We start from the raw sequence: 18325 nt of genomic DNA, 5'->3' as shown, positions 1-18325 counted from the left end.
TACTTTTGTTTGTGTGTTATCATAACAGGAAGCCAGAATTGCCTCCCCACTTTCCCTCCCATCTTCAAAATATGTATAATATAAACATTGTCCAATATGTAATCTACAGATTGGATCAGCTTTCTCAGCTTTCTGGGGAGAGACAGAGGAACAAAAAGGTGATTGAGATATGAACTGCTATTGTGAGAAGGAGCAAAACTATTTTCAGTTAAGTATTTTTGTCCAAAAATATTAGAAAGTCAATCTGGGAAGAATATGCTATTATTCTTGATGAGGGAGGCATGCGGTGGCACTTGGGTGGAACATGTTTTTATTAGAGCAGTGCCTCTCTATTCTGAGCAAGATTCGAATAAATTAGTCTCTCCTTTCAGCCATGTGAATCAATTTCCTAGCAATTTTAAGTTACTGCAAAGCAAAAAAAAAAATTTAAACCTTTCTTGCAGCCTGACTTATATGTACTATGCCATGTTTTGCACGTGTAGTTCTTCTTAAGAGGATCTTTCATGACTTCCACGCTGTGCAACCTGGGGTTGTGCCACATGGATTTGTTAAAATTTCAGTTATTCAGTATTAAACCCAAATATATTTTGTAACAAACCCTGAAGCAAAGTCATCACATTCATTTTAAATTATGCAGTACTATCAAAGACTGAAGAACTAAGGAACCATCATTAGGTTTGATGCGTAACTGTAAAGCTCTTCCAGCCTGCCCATGCAACACATTTAAGGTCTGCCTTTCAGAGCTTTTACCATTTAAGGTAAAAGGAAGCTTTTACCATTTAATAATTTGATCCACAGTCTGCTAGTTTTTCTGTGACACTTATCATAACTACTTTACCTTTAGACATGAGCTCCTTTTACTTACTGCATCTGAAAAGCTTGGGTTTGTGTGGGTTAACAGGCTTACACAGCAGCCTTTCCACAAAGCAGCTTTTCCAAGATGGTCACTGAAATAAACACCGAGTGCTGCAATCTCTGCATTGCTCCTGCACCTACTGCAGGATGACAGTGCTGAATATTGGCAAATAATTTATGCTGTCCCCAGTAATTCTGAATACATTTTTGAAGGATAAGTGCCCAACATATGGGAGTAAGTAGGGAAGATATGCCCTTCTAAATGAAAATACATAACAAAATTCACACAACTTCAGAAGATCCAAGTGTCCACCCAGTATCAACCATATTGTAAACCCACAATTTTTGTTGCCAAAATACTTGAACTAGACTGAAATACAACAGTCACTGTTGTGTCACTGGAAATGCTGCAACCTGTTCTCAGTGAAAAAGTGTTTGGATACTATTGTGTCAAGAGAATAAAGCAGCAATAATTCCAAACAGGAAGAAACTCCTGGAAGTGATAAACAAAATTCCAAGTAAAATAACACTACAGAGAGGGAATGTATCTTCTGTCAGAAGAGAAACAAATGCTTGCAGGGACAGAGGACTTGTGAAGGTTAATAACGCTGCTTATACTGCCCATTTGAAGCCAGCACCCCAGCCTATCAGCAGCTCTTGTGATGACATTTACTAAGGAAAGTTTAATATAATCTTTCAGAGATACTCATTTTCACAAATCATATATTCATTGAAGCATTCTTTGCTTACCAATGAGATGGCAGTAATGAAAACTTCATAACATTTTGGATGTTTTTCCTCAGTATAATGCCTGCCCTATCTATATGAGAAGGGGCATCTCATAAAGGGACCTTGATGCTACAACAGTTATTACTGACCCCTTGGTCAGGAATCACGGCACAGAGAGCCACACAAGCTCAACTATCCACAATACTCGTTTGCCTATTATGCATGTGCAACGCATTTGTCAATCAGCTGCATATTAAAATTGAAGATTTTTGTTTAGGTTATATTTAAAAACTCTTCTGATACTACTTCTATAAACCAGACAGCAAATAAGACCGCTCAGACTTGAGGGGGGTAAAAGCAGAAAGCTTTACTCAAGGGCTAGGTACTGCAGAACCATGAGCACCAATGTACTTGTATACAGACATTTGATAAACATGATGCAGGTGAATTGTTCACCTGAACTCATGCAGATGACTGGGGCCTGGGAGTCAAAGAGATCAAGCAGATGTTGAGTTCCTGCTCAAAAATTCTCAAGAAGAACTGGACACATCCAGCCAGCAGTGATCAGGCAAATGTCAATCTATGAAAATAGTCTTGCTATCTGCTGCCGAGGAGCAAAGAGAAGACAACTTCCAGAAAAACTGCGTTGGAAAAAGAAATGGCCTAGTCATATACCAACCAGGACTTCACGTGTTTTTGGATCTCATCTGAAAGAAAAGTATGTAGAGCTCTCAGGAAATGCCATCTAAAATAACACATAGGTGTTTATCCAGATCCATGTTTTAACTTCTCTAATGCCCAGTTCTCTGCCCCGAGTCCCCCGCACCACTCCACAGTAGGTTCAATTTCTATAGATCAAAAGAAAGAAAGGAAAAAGAAAGGGGAAAAAAAAGGCACAACAACAAAATAACTTAAGGACAAGAAGCAGCATAGAACACAAATCCCACTAAAATGAACCCCAGCCAGGGCAGTATTTTTGCTAGTGTATGTGTGAGCCAAAGAGTGAGCAATGCTAGTAGTGATTTGCTGTATTTGTGGAAACTGCCTGGTTCTTCACAATGCAAAAAAAAAGGTGCAAAACACTGGACTTGATGCTGTGATCCATACACAGAGGAGCACAGCAATAAAATATGCTGGTACATAATGGAGGTACAACAGAGACTTATAAAGATGTTTCAAGAACATAGCTGCAGGTCACAATATATGAGAGGAATACTTTATAGCATAGTTTCATCAATAAATTGCATTTTTTCAAATGGTTGGCCAAAGAACAGGAGAAAGGATATTACAAGTTATAAATAAGACAAAATTATCTCTAGTAGATGTCAAGTCCTCCATTACAAGCTAGCCAAAGAGCACTGTGAGGAAACCTAACTCCTCAAGTTATCTGTGGAGAGAGCTATTCCTGATATCTTCTCTCAATAGGCACAAACAAATCAGTAATTTCTGAAGCGACAGATATCCCTGTACCCCACCTAGAGTTCAGCAACAAAATCTCACACACAATACCAAAGGGGAGAGGTGAGGAAGACACCAAGCCAAAGGGTTACTTTGCTGCCTTGTGAGTGATGTATGCAAAGCAGCGACTGGCCTGTGCAGGATGCCCCTTACGACGGGCATCCAACGCATAAATGAAAACACTCAGACACCACAGCTTTTCCAAAGGCGTGAGTTGATCAATAGACCTCCTCGGGGTTTGAGTAAGCCTGGAGCTATCCCAGCTCTGTTTCAGAATCTGCAGGAATTCGTGTGCCATCTATATGTCTAAAAGTGCAGCAACCAACATTAGTGAAAGCCATTAGCAATTCTTCTGCTCCAGAAAGCTTCTGTTTTATTTCAGACAGCTCTTGCTGTGAAAAAAGGCTACCTACTGCAGCTTACACTCTATGCAAAAACGAAGGATTTTAGAGAAGATTTCTGCAGCGTTGACCTACTGCTATCAGTCTCAAACAACCCACCGGCTGGCTTGCTCCATATGACCCAGAGAATAGAGTTGGGTAACCTACAGACTCATGGTGTTCAAAAGAACAGTGAACTAAAGGGAGCTAAAGATCATTTTGATGAAAACTGGTGGGAGGAGAGCAAGTAGGCTGTCTCAAGTTTACATTTAGCTCCTTGTAATTAACTTACAGTACATCTAGCAGCTTTTCTTCAAGCAGACAGATACTGTGATTTCTGAAACAATGAGTACATGGTGTTTATCTTAGACTGCACATGAATCTCTTTTTAATCACTAAATAAGTAAGGCTTGAGCATTGCGATCCGTGTTTACCAGCAGGCTGGAGGGTAACGTCAGTAAGAATCGATGCTGCTATGTCAGAGCTTACCAAAGGTTAGCAAACCCTGAACACAGGCAGACGCTTTCTGAAAGCATCATTAGCAGTTATGCTTCAGATGCTACCAATTGATCTTATCTCACTTACTCGTTGAGGCTGAACTCAGCCCTGGTTTTTATACAAAAAAAATCTTTCTATTCTTTGCAGCTTGATATCTGGAAGCTGCCCTACTAGATGAAGAAAGACACATGAAACATTCATACTTCTCTACACTCAGCTGCTTTACGAATTTGATTGGTGATTCATCATTTGATTAACATTTCTATATTGCATTTGGTTAGCTGTGTTGCTCCAGTAAAGAGGATAGTGCTAAGTTTACAATGGTTTACCACCAGGAGGAGCTATCAGGTGCCTTCGAACAAGACAGAAAACTCAGATAATTTCTCTTCGAGTAAATACCTAAGAAGTATTTTTTTCTAGGTTCAGTCTCTACTGGAAATGAGTATTTTAGCCAACTGCTTACATCAACATTTATAATCAGGTATTTAACATCACTGTGTGTTTGTGCAGAGGTCCCTTCTGTGTGAGAGCTTTTTCTCCAACATGCAAGTTTAGCACAAGTGGCATCTATACTAAACTGGTTGAGTTGTCTCTAAAGGGGGATGGAAAATGGATTAGCATATATTACATTCTAATGTCTTCTAAAAGCTTAGGGTATGCATTACTTTAAAATCCTAGAGGAGAAATTAGTCGGGAATTCTGTCTGAAGCCTGTGGAATTTTATGTCATTTTCTGTTCTCTTTTACAGCAGCTTCACTACTTAGTTACAGAGATGTCACGTACCAATAGCATACTGTGAACACACTATTCAAAGCAAAAGTCATAACAAATATTTTATAAGCCAACCATACTTTGAAATATTCTAACCTTTTTTCCTAACTCACATGAATGACACATTTCTTGATGAATCAGGAAAGGATGAGAAACTTACCACAAATCTTTCAACAAGGAACAGGAAATACATATTTAAATGAATTAATATCACTGCATATTTTATTTTTCATGCTATGTTCTGTCTTTAAGGATCTAGCCTTCTCTATCCCGTATCATCTATATCACTCTTCTGTTGAAGTTTCCTCCTCCTTCTCTATCTCTTTCCCTGAGTGTAAAGGCAGTAGAAATTAGGTGTCCAAATCGTAACAGTTGCTAGCAGTAGTTGTCATACCTGTTGATGATGGCAGTAAAGTAACAAAAGGGTGAATATATATGAAGAATGACCTATTTGCTAGGAATTAGAAGAAAGCTTCATCTTGTTTCATCATTTGTCTCTATAGGACTGCATTTTACTTTGCAATATAAATCCATATTTCTAAACTTGACATGTTGTTCACATGCATTATCCTAGGTCATTCAGTCAATAATGAAGTTTGCTCTTAATTGCAGGAACTTTACAATTTTGCTTTCAGTGATAAATGGGATAATTGGAGCACTGAGATGTTTTACTAATAGCTTCCATCACTCATACTTAGAGTCTCTAGGCCCTCATATGAATTGGAGCTCTACATAAAAATGTTGCTGTCATGAACATAATTGCATATACCATATACTCCTTCAGTAAGCTAACATCCCATTGTCCATGTGTATTGCCAAAACCAAATTCTAGCTCCACAAGAAGATGTGTTTAGGCTCTCCAAAGATAAACCAACTTAAATCTTCTGAGAAAAATATTACACCTCTGCCCTTACAAACAAATAATGGTACACATTATTACGCATTATTAATGGTACGCAAGCAAATAGCTAAAATAATTTCTCCACGCATGCTCAAAAGGCGGGCGATGACAGGATATCCACTGTACACTGGAGAGGGCACGTTGTTGTATTTCCCTCAATAAAGCACTGCCACAATGACAAAGAGAGCACAATCCCATCGACCTAACAGAGCAGCACTAAATTCTTTTTCAGGCTTAGCTTGCCCCTCCAGGAGGGAGGCAACGCTTACAGTTCACAGCATTTACAGCCCTGTTGGGATGCACAGATTGAGTGCATATGTGCATGAAGAACGCGTTGTGTTTTCCAGACTTAACTCAGTGTATGAGAAAGACATACTTATTGGAACAAAACTAGTGGCATTAGGACTTGACTGGGTCTTAAGATGCAATTTAATCCAACATTTTGCATTTTTAAAGCTGCTCTCCCAGTCATTTGCCAACCGCCTTCTCTTGCCCACAGTGTAGCCCATACAGCACTGACAGAGTGGCTGATGTGTTCCACTCGCCGCTGTGTCATATCCATTTCGTGCAGCTTGGGTTTCTCCCCAAGCAGAAACGGTCTTGCCTTTCATTTCACCTGCGACTCTGCCATTTAGAAGAGATGCCTGTGTTCGTTCAGCGAGAAGGACTTCCAGTGCCCCAGGATTGCCCCAGTCCAGCCTGTAACCAACCGAGAGCCTGAGCTTTCACTTCATAGCTCTGCCATCCTTCTTAATTTCAATAGGGATGCATCTGGGCAGTGGAAAAGAAGGCAGCAACATGAAGGGTTAAATTATTGCCACATGCACATATAGAGGTATCAGCTTCTGTTTCCGCTACAACTACTTCACAACTTAAAGGTTTTCTACACAATCTTGGCTGGCAAAGATCTGCATTAAGTACAAATGTTTCTAAAACATAATTGGAGAAAGGCCTTTACATAAACACCGCCCCTAAGAAAGGCATCCCCAACATGTGGGACTTTTTAAAATGAAGACTAGGGGAACTAGTTTTTAAATATCCCAATTTGAATTTTTTGGCATAGCATGTTATGTTCTAACATATATTGATTTTTAAGTAAAATGACTCTGTCTGTGACAGGATGGGTGGCTTTGCCTAAGAAAGTGCTGCTATTATTTTTATGATTAATGGATCCCTTTATACAAGCTGTTTATCAGCCTAATTAAAAGCATTCATTAAAACATTATATCATTGAGATTAAATACAAGAACAGTGCACCAGTTCAATAATATATCCCCATTATCAAACTATTTAGGTAAAAACTATATTTCAGCTTAACCTCATAAGATGTATAAGATCTAGAGATATTTTTGTGTGCTTCACACATATATGGAACAAATATGCATAGAACCAGCTGTTTAAAAGTTGTCTAGGGACCTGAAGATGAATATCAGCATTGAGTCCTATATTCAAAATTAGTTGCATTTTATTTTGCAACTAAATACTTTTAAAATTCAGACTTAAACTTTGGCCAAGTTTGCAAAATCTGACCTCAGTATCTCCAAGCCCCAGACAGTGCTCTGGAATATAGTATTTTATGTTCCAATTGCTATTGAGCATAGACCTGCTGTTTCTATGAAACTCTTCATTATAACTTAGACTTTGGCTCCAAGAGGTAATAACCACTTTAGCACCTATATTCAAAATAAATACCCCACGTATGTCTCTTACCAATACCTGCACTGAATTAACCTGTCTTTTTGTCATCCAGTCACACAGTATCATGAAGTTCTTCTACCCAGCTTTGCTGCTGCCCCCCTCACACATCAGCAGCAGGTTCCTGTTGGCCTGCAGCCTGCCAGGTCAGCCAAGCCCAGTGCTATGAGAAGCAGTTAACAAGCAGGGGCCATCTCCAAACCACACAGGATCCTAGCTGAATGTTGTGCCCTACAGCATGCTGGTGATACCACTGTCATGTTCTCTCTGGGAATTACTGCTGAAATTCCTCCTTCCCCTAGCTTGCTTGTCTTCTAGCTCTTAGCTATGAGAAAGTTTCAACACATGGCTGAGGTCATAGGATGCCAAACCTTCCTGTACTGGAAGGTGATTCTGATACTGTTGGATATATATATATATGTATAGATATATATATATATATAAAGTAGATCCTAATACAGTGAGAGAACAGCAATTGCAAAACAGCACTAGATAAACCTACACCAAGGCTGCCAACACACATGTATTTTATTTTGTTCAGCCGAGCTGCCCCAATGAGATTAGCAAAAATAAAAAGCATATTACAGTTCCATACCTTGAATAATTGATGGCTTAGGAAAATTAACCAGTTGGAGATTATGAGCTATACAGCACAAATATAACCAAAAAGAAAAAATGATGCTTCCCAATAATAAAGGCTTAACTAAGATTTGTATCCTTTATTTATATTTTTATTTTTTTAATGAGTGCAGAAATCCTTACCGGGAAGGAAGGCAAGACAGAGCTGTCCTCTTCTGAGCATGCATGACGGCCCAGCCCGAACCAGCTCTTGCTGCCCGATGACCTGTTGTCACGGCCCCCAGCCAGCCCCGGCTGCGGCTGCTCCGATCTGTCCCCCGTGCAGCAGGACGAGCCGGCAGGAGCCACGGCTGTTGCCTCGGGCACCCTGCAGAAAGCAGCCCCTTACTGCAGGCAGGGAGCTCCAGAAAGTCAAGGCTGGAAGACGGCTCAAAACACATTGACAGATCCCAAAAGACATGAAGTCGCCCCGCTTTATTTTCCATCTTGCCGATGCTCACTTTATTGCCATTAAAATCAATACAGGAGGGCAGCCTATGCATGACTGAACTGCTGAGGAAGCTGCAGAAGTATATTAAAACAAGATTTATATAAATTCAAGGCAAGTTGTAGCAGTTATAGGCTTGAACCTAAGTCTCTCAGGGCCATCTGCATGCTTTCACCTTTAGGCAATATGTAAAAGAGTTGTTCTCCATCTCTTCCTCTTATCTTCTCCATTCCTGCGTTAAAATAAGAATTGGCTCTTTAAAGCTCTCTAAACAAATGAAGTTAGATACATATCCTTGGAAGAACCTTATGGACATCGTTCCCAACTGGAGGTTGCTCCTGTCTGGAGCCCAGTGTAAGCTCTGAAGAGGAATGGAACCAAGAGCATTCCCCTACACTCAGGATTTGATATGGGTGAGCTTAAGTTGCCTGACCAAACAGTGGATATTTTTTATGCCATCTTCTTGAAGTCCTTTTCTCAAGTACCAGTGCCTGGAATATCAGTAGTTGGGCAAAAGTAGGAAGCATCAATCATTCTTTAGGTCTGCATCTCTGACATAAAAGTAAGCAAGTTATATCCACTTCTGGAATGCTGAATCTAAGCAGGTATAAAGACTCCTATGCCAATGCGACTGTGGTTACAGATGCTTCTCCCTGAGAATGCTTTACAGGATTAGGCACTGGATTTTTTTTTCCCCACCTGGTTAAAAATCTGTGAGTTCATGCATATTTACTACCACCTCCTCAGAACCATTGTTTTACCAATCTTTCCTAGTAACTCCACTAGGATATCTCAGAATCAATCCACCTCTCAATGTTAAATAAATGGAAGACGCAAAACACAAGCATTTAATATAAGCATAAGAGACAATACAAGCATTTTAACACTCTTTTGTGTGGTGACACTTAAAAAATCTGACAAATATGAAGCACCTGATGTGCTGAGACCACTGCCTCCTATGTCGAGCAGGGTGGTCACTGCTGTGTTTCACCTCACACATATCTGTCTGTGGTCTCGTGATTTACAGTTTTACAGTACACTGCAAACGTTAAACAATGAAGAAACGAAACTTGGATTTAACAAGACTCTGCAGAACAGGTAGCCTCTGCGTGGTCCCCTGGAGAAATTCAGAACAGTTCTGTGTAAAATGCAGACTAAACCATGTTAACTGTACAGGGCTATCATTGAATAGTGCCCCGTATCAATTCCAATGTAAATAACAGAAGAAAAACAGGGGAATGAAACTCAGTGCGCTACCAGAAAAGAAATACCAATAAATCATAGAATTCTATACTAAATCTAAGAAGAGCCATATTGGCTGTAGCATAGATATACAAATACCATAATGTAATTTAAGCTTGTGACTGCTGGCATGGAAATTTGCCTTTGAATCAAGTAAGACTTATCTAACAGTCATGATGATTTTATAATATAAATTAAACTGATACAAAGCACTAAATAATTCAGTAATGTTTGATGTAACTAATTGTATTAAAGTTGTATGTCTCTCTTCTAATTATTACTTGGTCCAAGATAATTGGATTACAGCAGGACACAGGATTTTGCAGGAACTAACATGAAGACTGGAAAAGTTATGGAACTAGCGAATGAAGTCATAATATAATAACAATAAATCAAGGAGTAATTTTAAATCCTCTAAATCCAAAGGAATGAAAAAATTACGAGCACAACCATCTGAAAATGCCAGCTGGAATGCCAGCCCTCATTAAAAAAGTATTACTTCTTTAGCCAGAAATTCACTACTATTCAAGACCACTGCTAAGTAATAGCCTGGATAGCCAAATCGCCTGGATTCTTATAAGTTGCACTGCTGTGGGTGAACAGAAAAATTATTTCTGAAAAAAATTTAAAAAGTTTTTCACAGACATTGTCTGTGCTTTGGTTGCCTAATTTAACCAAAAACATTTCGTCAAAAAAAAAAAAAGCAGGGGAGATGCCATAAAAGGAAGAATAATGATAGATGATATCTGTCTAGATGATGTCTAGACAAAAGCAGAGAGACCTCTATGAGTCGTGGAGATGCAATCTAGCAATCAACAAATAAATCACAGGAAAACAACTGGAAACCTGTTTACTGAAGTGACATTATTTTAGAGGTTTTTTTTTTTAATTTTTATTTTTCAACGATAGACTCCCTGTCTGAATGTATTATCTTGGTCTTATGGCAGAAAAAAGTTAGAAACTGGTCTGGATGTGCCAAAATTCCTCAAGTTCTGGGGGCAAGTAGAGGATAGTGACAGAGATTTTGCTAGACTGCAAATGTACAGTTTGAAAGAACACCAAGAGTTAAACATTTTTAGGAAACTGATGTAATTATGTATGATTTACTAAAAAACAGAAGTTAATGCAGAGAGAGATTGAGAGATACCTTCCCCAAATGAAGGGCAGAAAGAGAGATTGTTATCTTAAAGTGATTTCCAAGTGGGAAATTCCAAGGTGAATTTTGCCTTTACTGGAACAGAACTGCCCCAGATAAAGAAGATAACTAACAAATCACACATCCTTCCTTAGCGAGAGATTATATTAAGTACATGCTGAAATATTTTGGGAACATGCAAACAAAAAGCACACTGATTTACTAGCCATATAATTGAGACCATCCTGAAAATCTTCTGCTCTTGATGAGTAAACCAGACCTGCACAACGGGCAGCCTGCAAAGCAAATTATGCACTGAAGCTGCCAAGAGGCAGCACATCCCATAGTGTGGGTGCTCAGCTGGCCAAACAAACTGGAACTGCTGAAATGCTGGAGTTGCACCAGGTACAGTCCAGCACCGGTAAATCCAAGTCTGGAATGGTTTAAATCCGTCTCTGAGCTCATGCTGTCCTAAATTCAGCAGCTTGCGAGGAGCCATTTCGTAACAGCTAACTTTGTCACAAATATTCATGTTAATAATCAGATCTCAAGTCGAGATCAAGTCCAGCTAGGCTGTGATCGCGATTATGGCAAGTGAGATATACTAACCTTGGAAGTTTTACTAGACATAGGGAGACAGCTCAAAGAGAAATGTTCCCACATCAGTGTCATCTTAAACAGTCACTGTCTTCCAAGCTATACGAGCTCCACTATTTTTGCAATCCCAGTGAATCAGTTTGGGAAATTGGTCTAGCTGATGGATTTTCTTGGGGAGGTTATTTTTTAACCGGATCAGTTCTGTGACCTGGTTCACTTCATGCCCACACAACGCTAGTGTCAGCACAGCAGCAGCGGCTGTGCCATGATGGACACAAATAAGCAGAGGCAGGAACTGCTGTCACTGAGATATATCAGGGCCAAGAGAATCCCACACACAAGGGAAATGTTCACTGGGATAATTGCTTGATGAGGACGAAACTCATGCTACAGTCTTACTTTCTTACAGAGAGAGTCAATAATTTCACTTCTTTCTGTCAGGCTAAAAAAATTGTAGGAACTTAGTATCTTTCCACCCCCAACCTCTCTGTCACCCTCAGCTGTAACTCCTTAAGAGATGCATATATAACGATGAGTTTAAAACTATCTTCCTAAAGGAGAAAGCTAACACTTATGCCCTTGCCTACTTTGAGGTACTTTCTGTGATACGAGAGTAAAACGTTTTATTAATTCAAACAGTCCAAGACAAAAAATAAAATAAAATAAAATAAAATAAAACAAAACAAAACAAAACAAAACAAAATAAAATCCCTCGGAGACTCTGCTTTGGTACTTCAGTTTCATGCTAGCATAGCTCAGCACTGCTGCTGAAAGAAGCAATCCCACTCCTTTTGGACTCCGGTGTGTCTCCCTCCCTTGCACCAACACAAGCGTGCACTCTGCTGTGTGATGAAACAACTCAAGGATTTGATCTGGGTTACAACTAACCTTTATAAAAGAGACAGGAAGCTACCAGAGCGAGCCCAGCAAAGGGTGACCATGGTGATCAAAGGGGTGAAGTGTCTCTCCTATGCAGAAGGGCTGAAAAAGCTGGGCCTCCTCAGCCTAGAGTAGAGAGGCCCGTGAGGAGATCTTATCCATGTGCAAGGACCTGAAGCGAGGACATAAAGAGTCTGGCCCCTCTTCTCAGCCGTGCCCAGTGGCAGGACAAGAGGCAACGGCACAGACTGAAACACAGGAAGCTCAGTCTGAACTTGAGGAAAAGCTTCTTAACTGCGAGTGTGACTGAGCCCCGGCACAGCCTGCCTAGAGAAGTGGTGGGGTCTCCTTCCTCGGAGATACTCAGAATCCGTGTGGACACACGCCTGGCCAATGTGCTGTAGATGACCATCCCTGTGCAGGGGGGGTTAGACTCGATGATCTCCAGAAGTCCCTTCCAAACTCAACTGTTTTGTGATTTATTTATTTACTTACTTGTTTTTGCCTGGTTAATTTTAACTCAGATCAATTCCATGAACGAGTTCACTGCTCGGCCATCAACATACCTGCAGAAGAGAAGGCATGAGAGGGAACAAGCGGGAACTGAAGAAAATACACAGATTGCTTCCCTCAGCAGCCATGTTTGCTTATATTGGCTTAAACTTTAAACTGAAATGGAGAAATGGAGGCCCAAATTACTTCTTTTTTAAAAAATAGAGGAAGAACAAAAAGCAGAAGCAGCCACTCTTTGACAACACCTGCATCGTTTAATGATTCAGGAAACTATAAAGAACTCCAGCTTAAGAAGATGTAAATTCCTTTAATGAACAACAATTCTGTTGTTAGCTGATTCATATGTAAAATAAGGCTCCTGTAACTGCATCTCCTGATTGAACTTCTGCCAACAATCTTTCTTTCCCAGGTGTTCATAGTGTGAAACACTGATACAGCATACTGTAACATTCTAGATGCATTCAAAAAGACTTTGCCATTTGCTGCATTTCACAGATTTTCTTTTTAAGGGAGTATCTTAACTGTCTTGGAAAAGAGGATATGGCAGCTACCTTTTACATATAACTGTAGTACTTCAAAAAAGCAAGCTGAGTACATACCAATTCCATAGATAATTAATAGAAGCTGCAGTTCCATAAATCATTTAAACACATACAAATCTTTTAAAAACTAAATGTATAGATTTACTGGTTATCAGCTGAACCTCTATAAAATCTCTCTGTGATTGTTTTGTATTGTATTTTCTCCCCAAAAAAACCCGAATTATTTGTAATTGCACTTTTGTTTTTACTCGGATTAAATATCTGAAGAAAAATAATATTTCTGTACAGTTTAATAGTTCATTTAATACTTTGAACTGCCTGTTGAGGGAGGTGTAGCAATTTTTCAACAGCAACTCACTAGCTACATAGAGAAGCCTCAAAAGAGGATTATGAAATAGTTTATTTAAAGATGTAGCAGTGACTTTTAAGAGCAGCTAAACGCTGGTGATAAGAAGCAGAAAAGTTATTATGACTAGAAAGCATAACTTTCTGCTGTGTTTGAATGCTAAAAGTTGGGGGGGAAGTAAATGGGAACCTGTCCATGTTCCAGTTAAGATAAATTTTGCTGATCTTATACCACATAAACCTCTTGTAGCTGTATTCTGAAGGGATTAGAAAGATATTTGGGGCTATCAGTGGATGCAAGAAAGCTTCCAGCTGAATTATTAAACTGTACATGGAAAATATCAAGAGAGACTACAGCACAGACAGGAGGAGTAAGTAATACAAATACAGTGTGCCAGAGCACACTTGTGGCAAATCCTTCAACAGGAGTGAAGTGACTAAATAACTACAGTATTTTCCAAAGATAAGACTTAACCTCTCAGATCCTTATTTGTGAGAATATTTTGGGTATTGAGGTAGGTCTAAACTTGTAGCCCGGCTTACATGATTTTCATAAAAATGATAGTATGTTGTCCAACATTATTGAATGCTGAGATTTTTTGAAAGATTCACAGTCCAAGATAGAACAGATGATATTTTTGCCAGGTGAGGCTAAGTAACCTCTTTTACAAGTATGCAAACAACTATATGGCTTAGATGGGGTAAATCAACCTATATTAATGGCAAAAGAACAGCAATGAGCTAGAGTAATATGGGTGCTGTTTTGTGGAACATTACTAAAGAGTGTGAGAAGGCAAAGACAGCTCGAGACATGTACCAGTTGGTCAGTGGAGGTTATTAATGAGAGAGATTAATGAGAGAGAAGAGATCAAGGAGAATTGTGAACTATGAACTTGGCATTTTAGTGTCCTCCATTCACTGAGGAGAATGCTGCAAAGAGAAAATTCCTCCAAAAACAGTCATTGGCTGAGAATAAACCAGAAATCCAGACAAGAAAAGTAGTAGACTACAGCACTGTAGGATTTACAGAATTACAGAATCACAGAATGACTGAGGCTGGAAGGGACCTCTAGAGATCATCTAGTCCAACCCCCCCTGCTTCAGCAGGGCCACCTAGAGCACGAGGCACAGGGTGGCATCCAGGCGGGTTTGGAAAATCTCCAGAGAAGGAGACTCCATGACCTCTCTGGGCAGCCTGTTCAGGGCTCTGTCACCCTCACAGGAAAGAAGTTCTTCCTCATATGCAGATGGAACTTCCTGTGTTTCAACATGTACCCATTACCCTTTGTCCTGTCACTGGCCACCACCGAGAAGAGTTTGGCCCCATCCTCTTCACATTCTCCCCTCTGGTACTTGTACATATTGATCAGATCCCATCTCAGTCTTCTCCAACTAGACTTGGTCCCATTTATCACAACCCTCTGAGCTCTGCCATCCAGCCAGTTCTCAGTCCAACAATTTAATTATCTGGTGATTCAGATCTTGTATTTATAATTCTCTGTCAATAAAAATCTCTGCTTAAATAAGTGGGTTGAAGCCCAATTTCTCCTTGGGAGCTGTAGAAGGAACATACCTTTCATTTTGAGGTAAGGAAAAGGATCGCATCTTGCAAAATTAGCCTTGAAATGACGGCAGTGATGTATGCCCTTTGCAAATACACTGCAGTTTCCTATACTATAGCAGTGAAACTGTGAAAATCCCCCTCCCTCATTTCTAAATTGGCTCATCATCATCAATGCAAAAAGCAGGATATTTTCGCCACACAACTAAATCATGCAGGATTTCTTAGATTGGTTTTCAAGGAGAAGATGAACAAATCAACAGGATAACATTCTGTTAAATATGTATCAAAATCCCCTGTAGTGATAATGCAAATCCATTTGCCACAGAAATCAAATTCTGAATAACAAAGTGCCCAGTGCATCTGCTTCCTGGATAAACAATTTCAGTCCAAGAGAAAACAGCTGCCTTGTCATGGTAAAAGATGATGAGTATTCAACTCCTTAATCTGAGTTCAGTTCAGAGACGTTACAGAAAGTGCATTTCAGAAAATCTATGGCAAGCACCCAATATAGAGACTGCAGAACTGACAGCAAAGATGCAGGACTTACCATTTTGGCAAGCATGATGCTTGTGCTAGGCAGAATGCAGGGTCTATTCTTCAATCCTGATGACACCAGCGATTCAGCTGATGATACAGCGATCACCTCTGTGTATGAGAAGCAGCTCACATGATGCCAGGAATCATGAAGTTACATGAAACACTTTTTGTTTAGGCTTGTATCAGCACGCCAAGAATCTGCAATTATTCTGAAACACAGAGTACACTGGTAGAGATTAGAGTAGAGATTAGAGCACCACTCCTGCAACCATAACATCAAGATCTAGGGGTCTGAAAATTTACTGAGTGATTTTGCCTTGTATCCAAGGATGTGTATCATGATAAGGGCAGGGTAGTTTCCCTAGCATACATATAGCTCATATATGCATTATGACACAGTGTATGTGACAAATTTCATTCATGAAGAAGGGCCAGCATGAAAGTGTGTAATATTAAGTGACATTTAAATCAATTCTGTAAAGTATGTGGCTTTTCTCTTCCCAAATCCCATTTCTACAGGAATAAGAATATACTGCAAACATGAAGCAGTTAAAAGCATGCTAAGAAAATAAATATTATCATGTTTTTAAGGAATATGTAGCAATACTAACAGAATACAAAGCTATCTATACAACACACTACTTGCAAGTCTTTTTTTTTTTTTTTACCTCCTCTGAGCAGATAGATGGAATTAAGCAGCTAAGTAGTTGCAGAAAGGAAGGCAAGAGAAGGAAAAAAGGTTGGGGGGAAGAGGAATGAGGATAACTAGAGATGCAGATCTCTAGAGAAAGACACAAACAGGAAGTCATAGTTTTTTAGACAAAACATATGGACTGTGGTATGTATTTTATACTGCTGAGAACGGCTGATAAGGAGAAGTCACTGGAGTTACTGTCTCTCCGTGCCCATCTCTGATGAGCACTGCGTAGTGCTGATGCCTTTATTTTCCACAGCACACCATCCATCTCAGACTGAACCTGAAGATGCCTTTTCCTTTCTTCAGGCTAAACTGGAAAATGTTTTCTTCATTCTTGTAAATTCCAGTGTGACTGTATTTGAAAAACAAGCCTACTTAGACTTGTATATGTTCAACAGAATGCAATTGAAAAAAATAAAATGCAAGATATTTAAACTCTCGTATTTAACAGCGAAAGCTTTCTTTAAGAACTGGGCGAGAAAGAACCTTCCAAAGAAAGCACAGCTGTTTTGTCTGTTGTGCTTTGTATAAAGCTGCATAAAGTTACTAGAAAACATATTGCAAGAGACAGTTTTGTCTTGGAATTGAAATGGGTGAGTCGATCTACTAAGGTCTCTTTCATCACTGATAGTTATCTCTGACTAAGCAAATGCATGAAGAGCTCCTATTTTAAAAGGGGTAGAAGCATTTAGAAGCAAAGAGAACTCAGGAAAATGCAAATTTCTATTTTTTTTTCTTGTGTAGCTTCCAGATAGTAGAACAATATGTTCTGATGTACCATTTCAAATTAAATGAAAGAATATCTTATGTAGGCATAAAAATGGAGCTAACAAAACACTTTAGTCTCCCCATGGACAACAAAATGCTGGAGAGGACACTGTCGTGAAGAACCTGATTGTCAAACAAGAAATCTGAAGCAAGTTATCAGATGAGTTCTCTAGGGAGTCCTCTCTAGATTTATTACATTAGGAATGTAGTGTGAAGGTAAACCTAACGGTACTATTACAGTAAACTTTGAATTGGTGTTATTTTATATTTCTATAATGATTCTTCTGTGCCTTTCAAGCTGTGCAAAACCAAAATCATCGTGTACACAAGTGTTTAATCAAAAAACAAGAAAAAAAGGCATTACTATTTGACGAGACAAATGCCGGTATTTTAGATCCAAATTTTCCTGTTTTTCATTCACTGAAATCCTCCTTCCCACATTTCAGGAAAAAAAAATAGCTTATAGTTTGGTTTTATGCTTTCAAAGTTCTATTTCAGTCTAGCAAGGTACATACCCAAAGCCATGAGTTTCGTGAGAAAAAGGGCTAAGTAGGGATACATACATATGTTACCATTTACTGCAATACTTTCTAGAGGATGCTCTTGAAGTATTTTATAAATGTGAATTAATTTCACCGCACACTCCTTTGTAGCAGACAGGAAACTGCTACTGAGAAGCTAAAACCCAAATACCTCTGTATTCCAGGTGCGTGAGCTTGAACTGCAGAGCAGCAGATATTGTGCCAGAATTAAGAACTGACAGGCCTCGTGGATCTGTAATCATAAGCAAAGTTCAAGGTGCTCCAAGTTCAGAAAAAACCCACACATATCTGAAATCTTTCGCTACTTTAGAAAAAGCTATGTGTGATTTGGCCAGCAACATACAAGGGGAAAAAATGTAATTAAACATTTAAGAGAAGAAAAAAACCATGATTCTCTAATGGCTTTGAAACATTTCTCCTTGAGGAGGATCTTCCCAGTCCTCTCATGAACTTTTTTTTGGGAAATAAAAAAAAAAAAAAGGAAGAAGAAGAAGACTAGCAGCTGATTTTATTGGATGTGTTTTGAAAGTAGATTGCCAAGAGTGGAATCTCCATTTTGTGAAGGTTTTGTAGAGCCTGACAAAACCCAGGGAAATCTTCCACAGAGCAGG

The sequence above is a fragment of the Tinamus guttatus genome, unplaced genomic scaffold (assembly GCF_059628265.1).
Source record: "Tinamus guttatus ecotype Peru unplaced genomic scaffold, ASM5962826v1 Tinamus_guttatus_pri_ptg000232l, whole genome shotgun sequence".
Lineage (NCBI taxonomy): Eukaryota > Metazoa > Chordata > Aves > Tinamiformes > Tinamidae > Tinamus > Tinamus guttatus.
This window is presented reverse-complemented; position numbering follows the sequence as displayed.